The sequence below is a fragment of the Mobula hypostoma genome, chromosome 3, assembly GCF_963921235.1.
Source record: "Mobula hypostoma chromosome 3, sMobHyp1.1, whole genome shotgun sequence".
NCBI classification, from domain to species: Eukaryota; Metazoa; Chordata; class Chondrichthyes; order Myliobatiformes; family Myliobatidae; genus Mobula; species Mobula hypostoma.
The window spans coordinates 52,813,854-52,832,906 of NC_086099.1; positions in this window are offsets into that span (position 1 = coordinate 52,813,854).

The window sequence follows — 19,053 nt, forward strand, 5'->3', positions numbered from 1 at the left end:
ATTTTCCCAGTGATGTCGCACTGTAAGAGGAATGCCTCCTGGTGCAACAATATTGAGAAAATGCAAGAGATACCTAGCATCTTCAGCATTTCCCATTTTTATTTCAGGTTTCCACCATCTGCTCCAATGACCTGTTCATGCTGAACTCTGAACTGAGCAAGAGTCCTTCAGTATCTTTTCACCAGTTCTTCGGGCCTTCTGAAGTTTGAACCAATACAACAAGGCATGCCACCTTTCTTCAAAAAGAAATCACTTAGCAGATAACCTGCTGAGAGATAATCAATTAAAAGCCCAAATGCAGTGCCTTTTCTGTTGGGCTCAGCTGCAATTGTTTAGCAAAATATATTCGTTGGAGTGATGTTGCAATCTGATTGATATAATGAAAGATCTACTCTGCACATTAATGACCATGTTCAATGCACCTGCAATAGTGCAACACCCATATTAATATGGTAACTGGCAGGACTCAGAAATCATACGTGCACTATCAATGCATTGTTACTTCGGACATTATCTGTATACTACTAAAATTCTCATGCTCTGTTTGTCTGTTTGTCTGTTCGTCTGTTTGTGACCTCCAATTAGCCCAAACGGTGCATTACAGCGGCACTTTTTTTGACTAAATCGACTTAAAAACTTACAGAATGCATGCAAAGTTCAGGGTTATATATTCATATAAAATTGCTCACTCGTCAATCAACAGGCCCCACTTTCCACAACCCGAGCCGATTCCAGTTTTAATGGAAACAGTGACAGGACACCACGACGCATGCGCACGGCCAGCCTCAGCAGCGCCTCACGATGCTCACAGAGCCGCTTCCACCTTCCATGGAGACCGTGACGCCACACCACGACACGTGCACGGCCAGCCTCAGCAGCACCTCACGATGCTCACGGAGCCGATTCCACCTTTCATGGAGACCGTGACGCGACACCACGATGCATGCGCACGGCCAGCCTCAGCAATGCCTCACGACGCTCACAGCAGCCACACCAACCACTGCAAAAGGGCGGGGCTATCACGTCCATTTAGGAGAGCGCCAACCACATCAGCAAGAAAAATCAGCATCCTGGAGGCTTTGGTGTTACTGCTTCATATCTTCTATCAAGCATTAGGGTAAAAAAATATGGACAGCCTAATTATGCCGCGTGGAAAGAGAAGGGGGACACTATGGTCAAGACTGCACTACTCTTCTCTCAAAGGGTGCCCCAACAGGTCACTGGGTTGTCTTGTTTAACCTATTTACCTCCATAACTTAAATTAAATCATAAAACTATGAGGAAATGATTGGGACATTTAAAAGAAGGAAATATATTTTAGATAAGTAAGTTAGAAGAGCTGAATTTATAACTGATCAGACAAGGACAACTGTAAGTCTCCTCTACTTATTTTAAGTTGATTAGAAAAATGTTTGCTAATTCCCTTTTCTCTGTCATGAAAGTTTTTTTTCTATGATCACATTGATACTTGTCAAGTTAAAAGAGTAAAATAACAGGAAATATTTTAATGTTTTTTAGCTTTCCTATAGCTGTTTTCTCAATTGGAAGCAGAGCTGTTTCCCAACTACCTTCTTGTGAATTTATTATATATTATTATAATGTAGAATACATAATGCTAAATCTTTTTGATCTATGGGCTAGCCTCCTTGTTTCAAAAAGAATTTCAGTAGTCCAGAGTTTAAAGTGTTCCCAGGTGAGTTTACAATCACTTGTCTAGTTAGCTTGCACGAAATTTATCCGTTTGTTTTTAATTTATGTAGTTAAATAGTGTACACTTGAAATATTGTTCAATGTTTCAACAAGGTTTTATTGAAAACTTAAGGGAAATTTTTATGTTAAATTCTTGGCAATGTGCCCATTGCTATGAATGCCAAACTATGGTGGGTAGCATCAAAAAGTAAGGAACAAGTGGCATCTAGGTTACCATTAACAATTAACTGGAGTGAAGGGTTTCAAATTTCATTGTGGTCACGGACTTGTGAAATAGGAATTGTGTTTAACAAATTCACTAGAGGAGAGCTAATTGCTGTAGTATATTAGGACTTCTAAAAGCAGTCACATGTCATGTAGAAGGTTGCTGCACAAAACAAAGGCCCATGGGTTAATAGTAATATAAGGACAGAATATTGGTTAGCAGATAGAAAATAGAAAATAGAAAAGAATAGGTAATTTTCAAGTTGTTAAATGGTTCATACTTCCATTCCATTGCAACCCAAAGTTCCTAATGATATCATTAACATAGCATGCAAGAAAATTTAATTGTTGCAGGAACCATCCATCAAGTCTTCTTCATCAGTTATAGAAAGGCTGCTTCTAGGGCAGCTGGCATCCACTTGCATGTTTCTGTGGTACTGGCAACTAATCACCTGAAAGTGGTTCATTAAGGTCACTGAATTGTTGATGTTGCCTAAACAACCACATGCATTCCATCCATAAGGCCCACTGTGCTTGAGAAATATACCGTGTCCTCTTCTGTTGCGAATTAACTTAAAAGGAAAAGTAATGAAATTATTAGTTCTTATGCATACAGCTATACACGGCAGCCAAAGAAATTTGGTGTCTTTTCTAAGGCATATAGAAGTAAGTCTATTAAAATTCAGATGTGTAGGCATTTGCATCATCCCAATTACAAGTGTTGATTGGACAGGAAGAGAAAGATTTCAGAGACTTTGAAAACATAAGTAGTAAAAAATAGTCTGTCATGGTAATTCTTCACACCCATACATTTGAGTATGGGGGACTGCTCAGGCCATCTCAGATAAAGGCATATATTACTCTGAACATTATTCTGAAAGGTATCTTATTCTGGAGCACCTTCAGGATGAGAAACTTTCAGAAGAACTTAGTTAAAATAAGTTCGAAGTTCCATGAAACAATGGGATAGAAAAATAAGTTGACTACAAATTCAAAAGTATTTAAGTTTTAAGAAAGGAGAAACAGAAACCACGAAGAGTTAAATTCCATCAAAAATTACGAACTGTGAATTCATTGCCCAAACAGATTTTTTGTGTGAAGGTATTCCAACCATTAAGACAGAAAAATCACAACATTTCATTGGAGAACTTTGCATCCAAATTTCAAATATATGTTCTTATCATGTAAAGTTCGACCTAGAGGTTCTAGTTCATTAAAATTAAATTAACTATTTCCAGCTCTGAAACAATGCAGCTTAGTCTAATGTCTGATCTTGCTGAACTTTTACGACACCAAACTTGCATTTAACTTGCTCCTGACTGTATCATAGCAAAAGAAGATCCCAGCCTTTGGCCCGCAGAAAGAGAAAAAAAAGTGATGGTAAACTGACTTAAAACTAAAAAACCTTTATCTCTTTAAATTCTAATCTTCCCTGTGCAGCCAGCTGATATCCACCTACGAACCCGACGCTAATATAAAATAAAGCAGAAAGTGAAGGGTTCACCAGAGTAAGCACTGTCAGGTTTTATTACTCCAAAAGCTAATCAAAAAAAAACATGGGAGCCAGGATGCGTTTGATAGTTTTACTTTCTTTTCTTTTAGTGAGGCACTTGCATGCTTGCATGTGACATGGTGGCGTAATAATGTATGCCATTCACGTACTTCTTAATATAACCCACAATGAATTATAAAAAACAACAAAGATTGCTTAATCAAACAATATATTTAATATTACTCAAATATTACTGAAATATTAAATACTCTGTACTCCTCCTTGGCTAGTTCTAAACTCCACTCAATATAGAATGCATCTCTGTAATGTACATAATATTCAGTAATATTGTAAATATATTGTTTCATTAAGCATTCTTTGCTATTTCCATAAGTCATTTTGGGTTATACTGCATGTAAAAGTATGTGAATGGTATACGTAATTATGCCACCATGTCAAATGTGAGTGCCACACTAAAGTAAAGTGAATTAGACACGTTATCCGAGGTTCCTGTTTTACTTTTTTTAAGTTTTTGGGGTTACAAAACATAACAGTGGTGATGAGGAAAATTTTAAATGAACCTGAGACATCTACCTACACAAGCCAGCACAAGAGGAGAAGAAGGTTAGGTTAAAGAGAAAGCAGAGCTCATGTTTCTTTGGAAGGGGAGAAGACAGTTGAGTTAAAAAAAAGGGATAAAATGGACAAAATTCATGGGTTCATAATAGTGAGTACAGGGTGATGATGATAATAATAATAATAATAATAATAATAAAAATAAATAAATAAAAAGAAGAAAAGGCTTGCTACAACAGAAAGATAGATGCATTCGATTGCATAAAAAATACCTGGGTGATGTATACTGAATGACTTGAGCAATATTTTGAAGCAAATGAGAGAGCCAATTAAAAGCGTGCGCCAATGTTACCGAGTACAATAGGTGGAAGAGCAGCAGAGATTTTGCTTAGAAGTTTGACTGCTCCAACTATATCAGCTGATATGAGTTTTGCTGATGTCGTGAACATAATGCAAGAACATTTAGAACCAAAACCATTGCTCATTGCAGAATGCTTTCAGTTTCATAAGCAGAATCAAAATGAAGGGGAGTCCATTTCAGCTTACAGGCTGAATTGACGAGGTTATCTGAGCATTGTCAGTTCAGTGATGGGTTTAATGATGCATCGTGATTGCTTAGTTTATGGAATCTTACAAAAAAACATTTAAAAATGACTCCTAACTGAACCGCAACTCACAGTTCAAAAAGCAGTTGAAATTGATGTATCAACAGAGTCAACAGTGAGAGAAGCAACTGAGTTGCAGTCAGGAATGAAAGTGAACACGAACGAAATTGCAATGTCTAAACAGAAACTGGCCTAGCCAAATGAATTGAAGTACCATTGTGGCAGGGACTCACAGACAGCAGTCCAATACAGGTTTAAAGACAAATCTTGCAAAAAATGCGATGATACTGAACTGAAGCTTGCAGATATCCAACTAAGAACTTATACAGGAGAAAAGAAAACTCCTGGGGGAGTGACATTCTTAACAGTGACATACAACAATCAACAAGCCACATTAGATTGTATGTGGTAAAATCAGGAGGGCCAGCATTGTAGGGGTGCGATTAGCTAAGACAATGACAACTTGATTGGAGATCCATCCACCATTTGCATGCCACACCCCCTGCAACAGAGTCAACTGAAAGCAAATTAAGAATGGTACTGAATGATGCCACCACTGGAAAACTCAAGCATGCTAAGGGGAAAATAGTATTAAATGAAAATGTCACACCCAAGTTTTAAGAAGCCCATCTGGTTCCTCATACCATTAGTCATAAAGTAGCCAGTGAGCTAGATCACATAAAGGCTGAAGGAATTATTTCCAAGGTTGACTGCAGCCCATGGGTAATGCCAGTGGCCAGTAATTAAGAAGAATAGGTCTGTCAGAATTTGTGGTGATTTTAAGGTCACCATCAATCCAGTAACCAAAGTATATCAATACCTTCATCCAGGATAGAAGATACCTTTACAAACCTTTCTGGAGGAAAACACTTCAGCAAAGTGGACTTCCTACAGATGGAGAAGGAAGAAGAGTCCAAAGTGTTTCTCACCACAAAGCTTATTTTTGGAGGAGCATCTACACTTGCACTCTGACAGAAAGACATGGACCAGCTGCTGCAAGGTTGCCCAGGGACTCAGAGTTACCTGGATGACATCATTGTTAACAATGAGGATGACAAGGAAACTCTCCAAAATCTCAAGAGAGTTTAAAAAATATTAGAAGATTATGAGCTCAGAGCATGAAACAACAAGCATGAATTTGCGAAACCAAGCATCACTTACTATGGTCACACCATTGATGCACAAGACTTACACAAGTTTGCTGAGAAAATTCAAGCTGTGGTGGATGCCCCAAGGCCAAAGATAAAGAAAGTAGTAACGTCAGACAGTGTACTCACACTTTATGATCCACAATATCCAATGAACCTTGCCTTATGGTATAGGTGAAGTCATGTTGGAAGTTATGAGTGATGGAAGTGAACACTCGACAGCCTTTGCATCACACTCCCTTACCCTTGCAGAGAAAAATTACGCACAAATTTAGAGAGGTCTTGAGTCTGGTTTGGGGTGTAAAGTATTTCAACCAATACCCGTATGGAAGAGAATTTACCCTCATTACTGATCATCAACCATTAGTGTCCATTTTCAATCCACAGAAGTGTGTTCCATTAACAGCAGGAGCATGAGTGCAGAGATGAGCCCTGTTTCTTGGAGGACACAATTACAAGATTGAATTCAAAAGAATAACTAATCATGGAAAAGCTGATGGATTGTTCCATTTACCCTTGGAAAAATAATACCTGGAAAAGTGGGCACTCCTCTTTTTCAAACTCCCTAATGCAAATCAAAAGCATCCCTATCACAGCAGAGATGGTCCAAAGGGAAACCAGAAAAGACTCCACACTGTCTTATGTCTACATGGCCACCCCAAAATAGCTGTAATGTGCAGCAGAAATTCCATTTCCCCCATTGTCATCAGTGCCAGGATGAACTTGCCCTTAATAGGGATTGCGTTATGTGGGGATTGAGAATTATCATACCATCGAAGCTGAGAGCTGATGTGTTGCAGGCACTACATGCCAGTCATCTAGGTGTGGTCAAAATGAAAGCATTGGCTTGAAGCTTTGTCTGGTGGACTGAGATAGATCAGTACACCGAGCCACTTGCCATGCACTGAGTATGCCAAGATGTCTAGAAGAAAGGTATTCAGAGTTGTTAGAACCATTTCCTGCAGTACCAGAGTCAACTCCTACAACCATCATGGAGGAAGCCCCAGAACTTGAGAGTGTTTCTCAGACAGAAGTCTCACCTCCCAAGCAAAGTGACCTCCCTGGTCAGGAAAGACATTATCCCATAAGGGTAAGAAATCCTCCACAGTAATCAAATATTTAGCCCTGAATGGGACAATTTAAAATTTGCTATGCTGTGGCCATTCCATTTAGACAATAGATAATAGACAATAGGTGCAGGAGTAGGCCTTTCGGCCCTTCGATCCAGCACCACCATTCACTGTGATCATGCTGATCATCCACTATCAGTATCCAGTTCCTGCCTTATCCCCATAACCTTTGATTCCGCTATCTTTAAGAGCTCTATCCATCTCTTTCTTGAAAGCATCCAGAGACTTGGCCTCCATAGCCTTCTGGGGCAGAGCATTCCATATATCCACCACTCTCTGGGTGAAAAAGTTTTTCCTCAACTCCGTTCTAAATGGCCTACCCCTTATTCTTAAACTGTGGCCTCTGGTTCTGGACTCACCCATCAGCGGGAACATGCTTCCTGCCTCCAGCGTGTCCAATCCCTTAATAATCTTATATGTTTCAATAAGATCCCTTCTCAGCCTTCTAAATTCCAGAGTATACAAGCCCAGTCTCTCCAATCTTTCAACATATGACACTCCCACCATCCCAGGAATTAACCTTGTGAACCTGCACTGCACTCCCTCAATAGCAAGAATGCCCTTCCTCAAATTTGGAGACCAAACCTGCACACAGTACTCCAGGTGTGGTCTCACCAGGGCACTGTACAGCTGCAGAAGGACCTCTCTGCTCTTATACTCAATTCCCCTTGTTATGAAGGCCAGCATGCCATTAGCTTTCTTCACTGCCTGCTGTACTTGCATGCTTGCTTTCAGTGACTGATGTACAAGAACACCTAGATCTCATTGTACTTCCCCTTTTCATAACTTGACTCCATTTAGATAATAATCTGCCTTCCCGTTCTTACCACCAATGTGGATAACCTCACATTTATCCACATTAAACTGCATCTGTCATGCATCTGCCCACTCACCCAGCCTGTCCAAGTCACCCTGCATTCTCATAACATCCTCCTCACATTTCACACTGCCACCCAGCTTTGTGTCATCGGCAAATTTGCTAATGTTACTTTTAATTCCCTCATCTAAATCATTAATATATATTGTAAACAGCTGCGGTCCCAGCACTGAACCCTGCAGTACCCCACCGGTCACCGCCTGCCATTCCAAAAGGGGCCCATTAATTGCTACTCTTTGTTTTCTGTCAGCCAGCCAATTTTCAATCCATGTCAGTACTCTGCCCCCAATACCATGTGCCCTAATTTTGTCCACTAATCTCCTATGTGGGACTTTATCAAAGGCTTTCTGAAAGTCCAGGTACATTACATTCACTGACTCTCCCTTGTCTATTTTCATAGTTACATCCTCAAAAAATTCCAATTTGCTTCATAATACTGCTCAATTCATTCAGTATACATTATCCAGTTATCTTTTATGCAATTAAACACATCTATCTTTCTGATATAGCCAGTCAATTCTGCTTTTATTTATTTATTCATTATTATTATCACCCAGTACTCATTGTATGGCCATACTCGCTGCTTGTTAATTTTATCTATTTTCTAATTTTTTTTTAACTCAGCCATCTCTCTCCCCTTCCAAAGAAACAGATGCTGCTTTTTTTTAAGCCCAAACATCTCTTTCCCCTTCAGAAGAGAAAATGTGTTGCACTTCAACAGGTAGGTAATCATCTCGGGTTCATTATAAAACCACTTTGTTGCCACTGTTAAGTTTCATAACCCGAGAAACTAATCAAAAGAAAACCGTGGGAGCTGAGATGCATGTGCTTGGTTTTACTTCCCTTTTCTTTTTGTGAAGTGCTCACACATGATATGGTGACATAATGACGTATGCCATTCACTTACTTCTTACATATTACCCATAATGAATTATGCAAATAACAATGAATGCTTCATCAAACAATAAATTTATGATATTACTCAAACATTAATAAAATATTAAATACACCACAGACACCTTATACAAAAGCAATGTAGTAGAGCAGTGAAATTGTCTGTGAGATGTTTATGGCCACCGATAAGAAGAGGCAGTGTGAATCAGAGCACTGCAGAGGAAAAGCTGAAATGCATCAGCAAAATTCTGAGAATTTCCAATCGATTTGTCTCTAATGTGGTAATCATTTTTCTGAAAAAAACAACTACCAATCACTATTAAAGGTCACGAATAAAGGACAGGAGCAATCATTTAAATTTTATTGACTCTCTGAAGAACTAGGAGAATAGGAGTCAGGGATTAATGACAAATCATTTGGGCATTACAATTTAGTGGCTCTTATTGGAATTTGAGTTGGCACAGTATGCTTTATGACTTGAAATCAGCCTTTATTAATTTTTCACACAAAAACATTTCCAACTGTCTGCATTTCTCAGGTGCTAGACTGAACACGTGCGAAAAAATAGTTACACATTCCATTCTTACAATGTTGTGGAGTTGACTCAAAAATTAAAGGAATAATTCATCTAATAAAACTTCGGCTATAGGAAGGAAATCTAAAGATAAAGATTAGCTTTATTTGTCGCATGTTCTTCAAAAATTGAAACCTATAGCAAAGTGCATCATTTATGTCAAATCTGAATTGCTTTTCTTTACATTTTAATGTTCTTTGACTACAGCTCTGCCTTCAATGCAATGATGTTTAGCAAACTCATCTTCAAATGCCTAAACCTGATACTTCCTAACACCTTCCTCAGCAACTGGATCCTTGCCTTCCTAACCAACAGAACATAATTAATAAGTATAAGTAACAGATCTTCTGCCACAATTATTCTCAACACTGATGCCCTGCAAATCTGCGTCCTCAGACCATTACTCTACCACCTGAACACTCATGACTGCCTGGCCAGATTTCGCTCTAACTCCATTTTTGGAGATGATACCACCGTAGTGGGCTATACCTCAAATAATGATGAATTGGGGTGCATTTGATGAATTGGAACGATGAATTGATGAATGATGACTGGCTATATCGCCATCTGGTATGGACTGCACAGGATCAGCCAGCTCTATCATGGGCACTAGCCTCCCAAGCATCAGGAACACTTCAACAGACGATGCCTCAAAAAGCAACATGTATCACTAAGGACCACCGTCACCTAGGACATGCCCTCTTCTTATTGCTACTATCATGAAGGATGTACAGAAGCCTGAAGACACATGGCTTGATATGGCAACTGCTCTGCCCATGACCACAGGAAACTGCAGTAAGCTCTGCACATCACAGAAAAGAGCCTCCTCTCCATGGACTCTGTCCTCACTTCTCACTGTCTCAGTAAAGCAGCCAGTGTCATCACAGACTCCTCCCATCCTGGACATTCTGTCTTCCACCCTCCATCAGGCAAAAGACACAAAAGCCTGAAAGCATGCACTACTAAGCACAAGGACAGCTGCTATCCTACTGCCATTAGACTAGTGAAAGTTTTCCTAGTATGATAAGGTAGATTCCTGACCTCACCATCTACCTCACTGTACCTTACTGTCTACCTATACTGCACATTCTCTGTACTGTAACACTTTATTGTGCACCCTGATATTGTTTTGCCTTGTACTACCCCTATGACCTGTTGTAATTAATTGGTTTGTGTGGAAAGTATGCAACTCGAGATTTTCACTGTACCTTGGTACAGGTGACAACAATAAATCAATGTACAAATTACCAATTTGCCATCTAAGAAGCATTTAAATAAAATAAATTTTCACGTAATTTTAGAACTTCAATATATCTGGACTGTAACTTAAAGTATCTGAACAATAACTGACTTCAACTAGATTCAAGGTTAAAGCTTCTTGATGAGGATTTCCACAATACATATTTATGACAATTGTATTGGGCAGTGCCATGTTTTAGAGCACTACTTCAAATGCAAAAGAAAATTGTGACTTTCACAAAGTCTAGAGTATTTGTTCTGTGCAACTAATTGTTAGATAAGCCCTTACATGTGCGGTGGAGTCCAACACCACGTGAGGCACACCTGATTTAGTTTTTGGGAAGTTCATCCACTCATATGTGCCCAAAGTTTGAACTTTGAACTTCGAAGTTGGTACAGCCCACAAATAAAGAAGTAATACCAGCAATGGGAATCTGCCTTGAGCGGGACCCTTTAAATAACACGCCACCCCAGTTCTCCCATCACCTCAATTTTATTATCCAGTACACTCCAACTCGGTTCACACTCCAATTCAGGGCAGCACAGTAGTGTAATGGTTAGCACAATGCTTTACAGTACAGGCGACCCAGGTCCAATTCCCACTGCTACCTGTAAGGAGTATGTACGTTCTCCCCGTGACCACATGGATTTCCTCCAGGTGCTCCAGTTTCCTCCCACAGTCCAAACACTTACTATTTAGTAGGCTTATTGGTCATTGTAAATTGCCATGTGATTTGGCTAGGATTAAATTGGGGTATTGCTGGCTCAAATGGCTGGAAGGGCCTATTCTGCACTGTATCACAATAAATAAATAAATAAAATGCCCTTGTCCCCTTCACACAGACTATAAACTGGCAATCTCCATTTCCAGAATCCCCATCTTTATTCAGCAATAGATTCACCTGATTTCCTTCATACACTCTGCCATACAAAGGAAAAACCTTGCATTCCACCAGCCTGTTCATTAACATATGGTGATTTTTGCCTCATGAGTACTGAATTCTGCCACAGTTGCCTCTTAAATAACACACATACACCCACAGTTACTATACACCAACAATTTACCATGTCTAAACAATTTACTTATCTGGCAAATAAAAGGGATACCATACAGAACAAAAGAGTTCAGGCAGACAGGGTGATGGAGAAGGCTTTTAGAATGCCAGATTTCATCATTCAAGACAATAAGTATAGAAATGGGAGATTATGCTGCAGTTGCATTAGATGCCAGTAAAACCACACTTGTAGTATTGTGTTCAGTTTTGGTCACCCTGTTATAGAAAAAAAGTGATTAAACCAGAAAGATTTACAAAGATATTGCCAGGACTTGAGGGACTGGGTTACAGGAGAATGTTGGACAAGCTAGATTTTTTTTTTCTTTGGACCATTGGAGACAGAAAGGTAATCTTACAGAGCTGCACAAAATCCTAAGGGGTATAGATAGGGTGAATAAATTCAGTTATTTTTTGCATGATTGGGAATTCAAGAACTGGAAGGCACAGGTTTAAGATGAGAGGGAAAAGATTTAATAGGAACTTGTGGGGCAACTTTTTTTTATACAGAGGGTGGTACACTTATGGCATGAGCTACCAGAAGAAGCAGTTGAGGCAGGTACAATAACTAACTTTGAAAGACAGCTGGACAGATACATGGATAGGAAATGTTCAGAATGATACAGGCCAAACACAGAAAATTGGAACAGCTTCGATGGACATCTTGCATGTCATGGAGTATTTAGGCTAAAAGTGTCTGTATCCGTTCAGATTAGCTCTATGACTCTATATTAGGGGAAAAAGTCTCAGTGCCTCATTGTCCAGAAGACAAAGTAATTACGTCGATTTCTAAGCTGGTGTGCAAAAAAAAAATCTTGCATCTGCGATAACACCTACTTTTTCAAATATATTTGGACATATTTTTGAAAAATCCAAAGTTTGTTGTTAAAATAGTTGCTGATCACATAAGGCTAGATGAATGTAAGCTCCAATTAGCTATGTTTAACTTCACTAGGCTGTATTGTCATAATTGTTTTCAATCCAGTATCACTAAAATAGAATTTCCTAACCTCTTTCTGGTATTACTGTGGTAGTTGGTGTCAAAAATGTTGACCTATCGTTTATTTAAAAATGCCCTAAAGCACAATAATGTAAATACATGGTCTCTAATGTACATTATATATTTTAATAATACATGGAACGGTGTATATTTATGCCTAAGTATCCTTTAAATTTTTTTACTATGCCATGATTTGGAGCACTAACTTTTGCTTAAAGCAAATATATTTCAACATTCAGCAGACCACATGGCGTGAGCAGGAGGAATTATCACACATATTTTAGGCTGGAAATCTAATTAAAGGACAGTGCCTAAGAAAACAAACAAGACATAACATTGCAGCAGCATTTAAATAAATAAATAATCTATATTATATGATAGTGCGAGTGCTGAAGTTGTAAAAGAATCAACATTACCTTGCACTGATTGTCTGATACTGCATGTGAAAAGTGACCATAATCTCTGCACAAAATCAGCATAGAAAAGCCTAGGAATCCAACTGTGTTGTGAAAGCATGAGAAATTTAAATCAAAATGTAACTAACATTCAGCAGTTTACTAAAAGGAACAATTGATAAAGAGCTGGTCAGCTATATCCCTTTGTGGACAAGAGAAAGGATTTGATTTTTGTAAAACAAAATGCAATATTAAGAATAAAAACATAAATCTTAATATGATCTTTGAAAAATTCAGGAGAGACCCTGAGGTAAAATAAAGTCACCAGATTCACAAATGCAAATTCCAAAGTCAGGGGCAAGAAACAAGTGAAGATCTTTCTGTTTACCTCAGTAAATACAGATTTAAAGAAATAAAGGTGAATCGGATTATTTAGGATTCAGCATACTTCAATATGCAAAAAAGAGAAGTTCAGTGTAGCACAAGCTGTAGTTGCAGCTGTACGAAAGGAAGTTACATGGCAGCAGATGAAATGTTGACTAATCAAACAGCTATAATGAAAGATGTAATAACAGAATACACTGAAAGTAATAATAGGATTGATCAGAGTCAACATCAAAGGTAAATGCTCAACTAATTTACTGAGGTTCTTTGAGAATGTGATTATTGGATTATTAAAAAAGATAAGGGGGAAACAAGTAGATATCGAAAGTCTGGATTCTCAGAAATCTTTCAGTAAAGTCCCTCAAAGGAAGCTGGGTAATAAGGTTAGAGCACCTCAACAGACAGTTGGTTGTTGGACTGAAAGCAAAGACTTGGAATATATGAATCTTTTTCGGGTTTGGAAGCTGTGACTAGTATGGTACCACAGGGTGCTTGGAACACAATTCACAATCTATATCAAAGATTTGGCTGGATGATACTAAACTATGTGGATAGGGAGCTAGGAGGAGATATAAATGTGCTTTAGGTGTAATGGAAAAGCTGAGTGAGTGGACAAAAACATGCAGATGGAATATGTTGTGGAAGAAAGATGGTGGTCATCAACTATTTTAGTAATTATAACGGAAAAAGAAAGCAGGAGATTGGGACTGAGAGGGGAAAATAGATCAGCCATGATAAAATAATGGAGCAGACTCGATTGGTCAAATGGCCTAGTTCTGGTCCTATATCTTATAGTCTTGATATTTCCAAAATGATAAAAGATGATATGGTATTAAGGTTCAAAGAGATCTGGATGTGTCCTGAAGGCCATGGTGTCCGTAGATAGGTGTTCCAGTCAATTATGACAGCAAATAATATGTTAATCTTTATAACCAGAAGATTTGATTACAAAAGTAAGAAAAGTCTTATTGCAATTGTAAAGGACCTTGATGAGATAGCATCTGAAGTATTGTGTACAGCTTTTATCTCCTTATCTAACAAATAATATATTTACCATGGAGACAGTTAATCAAATATTCACTAGACCAGTTCAAGGATGGCGAGAGTACAATATGAGGTGAGATCAAGGAAAATGAGACAGTCTTCTCTTCATTCAGGGAAAATGCTTTCTCTACACACAGGAGATACTACAGATGCTGGAAATCTTGAACAATAAAGACAAAATGGTGGAGGAATCAGCAAGTCAGGCGGCATCTATGGAGGGGAATAAACAGTCGCAGTTTCGAGCTGAGACCCTTCATCAGGACTTCATCAGAATGTTTTCTCTCTTACAGAATCCTAGAACCAGGAGGCACAGTTTGAGGCCATTTAGGACTGAGTAGGAAAACTTTTTCAGAGACCTATAAATCTTTGGAATTATTGCCACAGGAAGTTGAGGAAACTAAGTCACTGAGTTCATTCAAAAGGGAGATCAATAGATTTCTGGATATTATGGAAATCAAGGGTATGGCTAGAAAATGGCACTGAATTTGAAGATTAGTCACCTAGCCAACAAATGGCCTACACCTGCTTCTCTTTCTTCTGTTAACTTCCAGATTCCTCCTGGAAAAGGACAGACTTCAACACAGTTCAACAACAGAGACAAAAGAATGAAATCCAGTCAAAATAAAAACAAAGTAGCTGAGGTGGATAGCTATGTGATTTCACAAGCTAATAAAAGCGCCCGGCTTTCAGATCAAACTCCATATTTTGTGGTAGGTTCAACCATTAGGAGAAGATGAAGCTTAAAAATAGAGCTCCAGCCAAATTAACTAAAAATAAAGATTAGGTGAACTCTAATGTGGTAAAGTAGAAAGCTAATGACAACTGGACTTCAAGCAAGGACTTCAAGCAAGCAAACAAGTGTGTTGCTATCTGCGATGCCTGATATTTATTTCTATCTGCTACAATCTCATCTATTTTCTTCTGAAACATGTTACTGTAATGTCAAGAGACATAAGAAGGAGCTGGTGGTAGACCTGAGGAGAGCTAAGGTACCGGTGACCCCTGTTTCCATCCAGGGAGTCAGTGTGGACATGGTGGAGGATTACAAATACCTGGGGATACGAATTGACAATAAACTGGACTGGTCAAAGAACACTGAGGCTGTCTACAAGAAGGGTCAGAGCCGTCTCTATTTCCTGAGGAGACTGAGGTCCTTTAACATCTGCCGGACGATGCTGAGGATGTTCTACGAGTCTGCGGTGGCCAGTGCGATCATGTTTGCTGTTGTGTGCTGGGGCAGCAGGCTGAGGGTAGCAGACACCAACAGAATTAACAAACTCATTCGTAAGGCCAGTGATGTTGTGGGGATGGAACTGGACTCTCTGACGGTGGTGTCTGAAAAGAGGATGCTGTCCAAGTTGCATGCCATCTTGGACAATGTCTCCCATCCACTACATAATGTACTGGGTGGGCACAGGAGCACATTCAGCCAGAGACTCATTCCATCGAGATGCAGCACAGAGCGTCATAGGAAGTCATTCCTGCCTGTGGCCATCAAACTTTACAACTCCTCCCTTGGAGGGTCAGACACCCTGAGCCAATAGGCTGGTCCTGGACTTATTTCCTGGCATAAGTTACATATTACTATTTAACTATTTATGGTTTTATTACTATTTAATTATTTATGGTGCAACTGTAATGAAAACCAATTTCCCCCAGGATCAATAAAGTATGACTATGACTATGACTAACACAAACACCTACGTCAGTATGCTGTTCATCAACTATAGTTCAGCATTTAATACCATCACTCCCACAATCCTGATCGAGAAGTTGCAGAACCTGGGCCTCTGTACCTCCTTCTGCAATTGGATCCTCGACTTCCTAACCGGAAGACCTCAATCTGTGTGGATTGGTGATAATATCTCCTCCTCACTGACAATCAACAATGGCGCACCTCAGGGGTGTGTGCTTAGCCCACTGCTGTACTCTCTATATACACATGACTGTGTGGCTAGGCATAGCTCAAATACCATCTATAAATTTGCTGACGATACAACCATTGTTGGTAGAATCTCAGGTGGCGATGAGAGGGCGCACAGGAGTGAGATATGCCAACTAGTGGAGTGGTGCTGCAGCAACAACCTGGTACTCAGCGTCAGTAAGACGAAAGAGCTAATTATGGACATCAGGAAGATGAAGGAACACACACCAATCCTCATAGAGGGATCAGAAGTAGAGAGAGTGAGCAATTTCAAGTTCCTGGGTGTCAAGATCTCTGCGGATCTATCCAACTTATCGATCTAGTTATAAAGAAAGCAAGACAGTGGCTATACTTCATTAGAAGTTTGAAGAGATTTGGCATTCAACAAATACACTCAAAAACTTCTATAGTTGTACCATGGAGAGCATTCTGACAGGCTGCGTCACTGTCTGGTATGGGGGGGGGGGCTACTGCACAGGACCGTAAGAAGCTGTAGAGGGTTGTAAATCTAGTCAGCTCCATCTTGGGCACTAGCCTACAAAGTACCCAGGACATGTTTGGGGAGCAGTGTCTCAGAAAGAACATATCCATTATGAAGGACCTCCAGCACCCAGGGCATGCCCTTTCTCACTGTTACCATCAGATAGGAGATACAGAAGCCTGAAGGCACACGCTCAGCGAATGAGGAACAGCTTCTTCCCCTCTGCCATATGATTCCTAAATGGACATTGAACCCTTGAGCACTATCTCACTTTTTTTAGTATATAGTATTTCTGTTTTTGCACATTTTTTAATCAATTCAATATACATATACTGTAATTGATTTACTTATTTATTATTATTATTTTATTTATCATTTTTTCTCTTCTATATTATGTAATCCATTGAACTGCTGCTGCTAAGTTAACAAATTTCACGTCACATGCTGGTGATAATAAACCTGTTTCTGATTCTGATTCTAAACTAACATTGTCCAAATTGTGCAAAAAATTTTGTCCACAGTGAAGATTCCTGATTACCTTTCAATACACATCTAGAAACACTGGCCTCTGCCAGTGCTGGCATGACTTATTTCTGATTTGCTGTTTTTGAATGACAGAAATATATCAGTACTGGCAAAAGCCAAAGTGTTCTGTAGACCTGATACCAGAAACAGGTACTATAATGTGAAGCTTAATGAGGAATGTTTTATATAGAACAGAGAATATACAATGGTACAGCACAGTACAGCCCATGGTATTGTGCCGACTTTTTAACCAACTCTAAGATCAATCTGTGTTGGCGCGTGGCCAAGTGGTTAAGGTGTCGGTCTTGTGATCTGATGGTCGCTAGTTCGAGCCTCAACTGAAGCAGCGTGTTGTGTCCTTGAGCAAGGCACTTAACCACACATTGCTCTGCGACAACACCGGTGCCAAGCTGTATCGGCCCTGGTGCCCTTCCCTTGGACAACATCAGTGGTGTGGAGAGGGGAGACTTGCAACATGGGCAACTGCTGGTCTTCCATACAACCTTGCCCAGGCCTGCGCCCTTCCTGGAAACCTTCCAAAGCGCAAATCCTTGGTCTCATAAAACTAACGGATGCCTAAAAAAAAAATCAACCTAACCTTCCCTCCCACAAAGCCCACCATTTTTCTTTCATCCATGTGCCTATCTAAGAATCTCTTAACTGTCTCTAATATATCTGCCTCTATCACCATCCCTGACAATGTGCCTTATGCACATCACTCTCTGTGGAAAAAAAACTATTTCAGACATTTCCCTTGTACTTAGCTCCAATCACCTTAAAAGTATATTAGATTAGATTAGATTATGAGGACATGCAGTCCTCTTTTATTGTCATTTAGTAATGCATGCATTAAGAAATGATACAATGTTCCTCCAGAATGATATCACAGAAACACAAGACAAACCAAGGCTAAAAAAACTGACAAAAACCACATTATTATAACACATAGTTACAACAGTGCAAAGCAATACCGTAATTTGATAAAGAACAGACCATGGGCACGGTAAAATAAAAGTCTCAAAGTCTCTCGAAAGTCCCATCATCTCACGCAGATGGTAGAAGGAAGAGAAACTCTCTTCCTGCCATGAACCTCCAGCACCACAAACTTGCCAATGCAGCACCATGGAAGCACCCGACCACAGCCGACTCTTGAGTCCGTCCGAAAACTTCGAGCCTCCGACCAGCCCTCAACACCGAGCACCATCTCAGCCGAGCGCTTCGACCCCGGCCCTGGCAACAGGCAACAGGCAACAGGCAAAGCTGAGGATTTAGGGCCTTCCCCTCCGGAGATTCTCGATCGCACAGTAGCAACGGCAGCGAAGCAGGCATTTCAGAAGTTTCTCCAGATGTTCCTCTATGCTTCTCACATCTGTCTCCATCAAATCAGGATTGTGCAGAGTACCTACTTAACAAATACGATATCATTTCGGAGCGGCCGCGCGTGCTGCGTCGCGCCATCTTCTCCTCCTCCCCCCTCTTGTATTATCCATTGCCACCCTGGGAAAAAGAGTGCTGGATGTCCAATCTATCTATGCTTCTTATCATCTTAAACACATCTAATAAATCTCCTCTCTTCCTCATTTGTTCCAAAGAGAAAAACCCTAGCTAGCTCAATTTTTCCTCATAAGATACTGTATGTTCTCTAATCCAGGCAGCATCCTGCTAAATCCCCTATGCAATCTCTCTAAAGCTTCCACATCCTCGCTATGATGAGGCAGCCAAATCTAATGCCATTTTCTGTGGATAAATCTAACATACTGTTTGGATGATGCGAGTTCTAATGTGTTTTAGCCTCAATG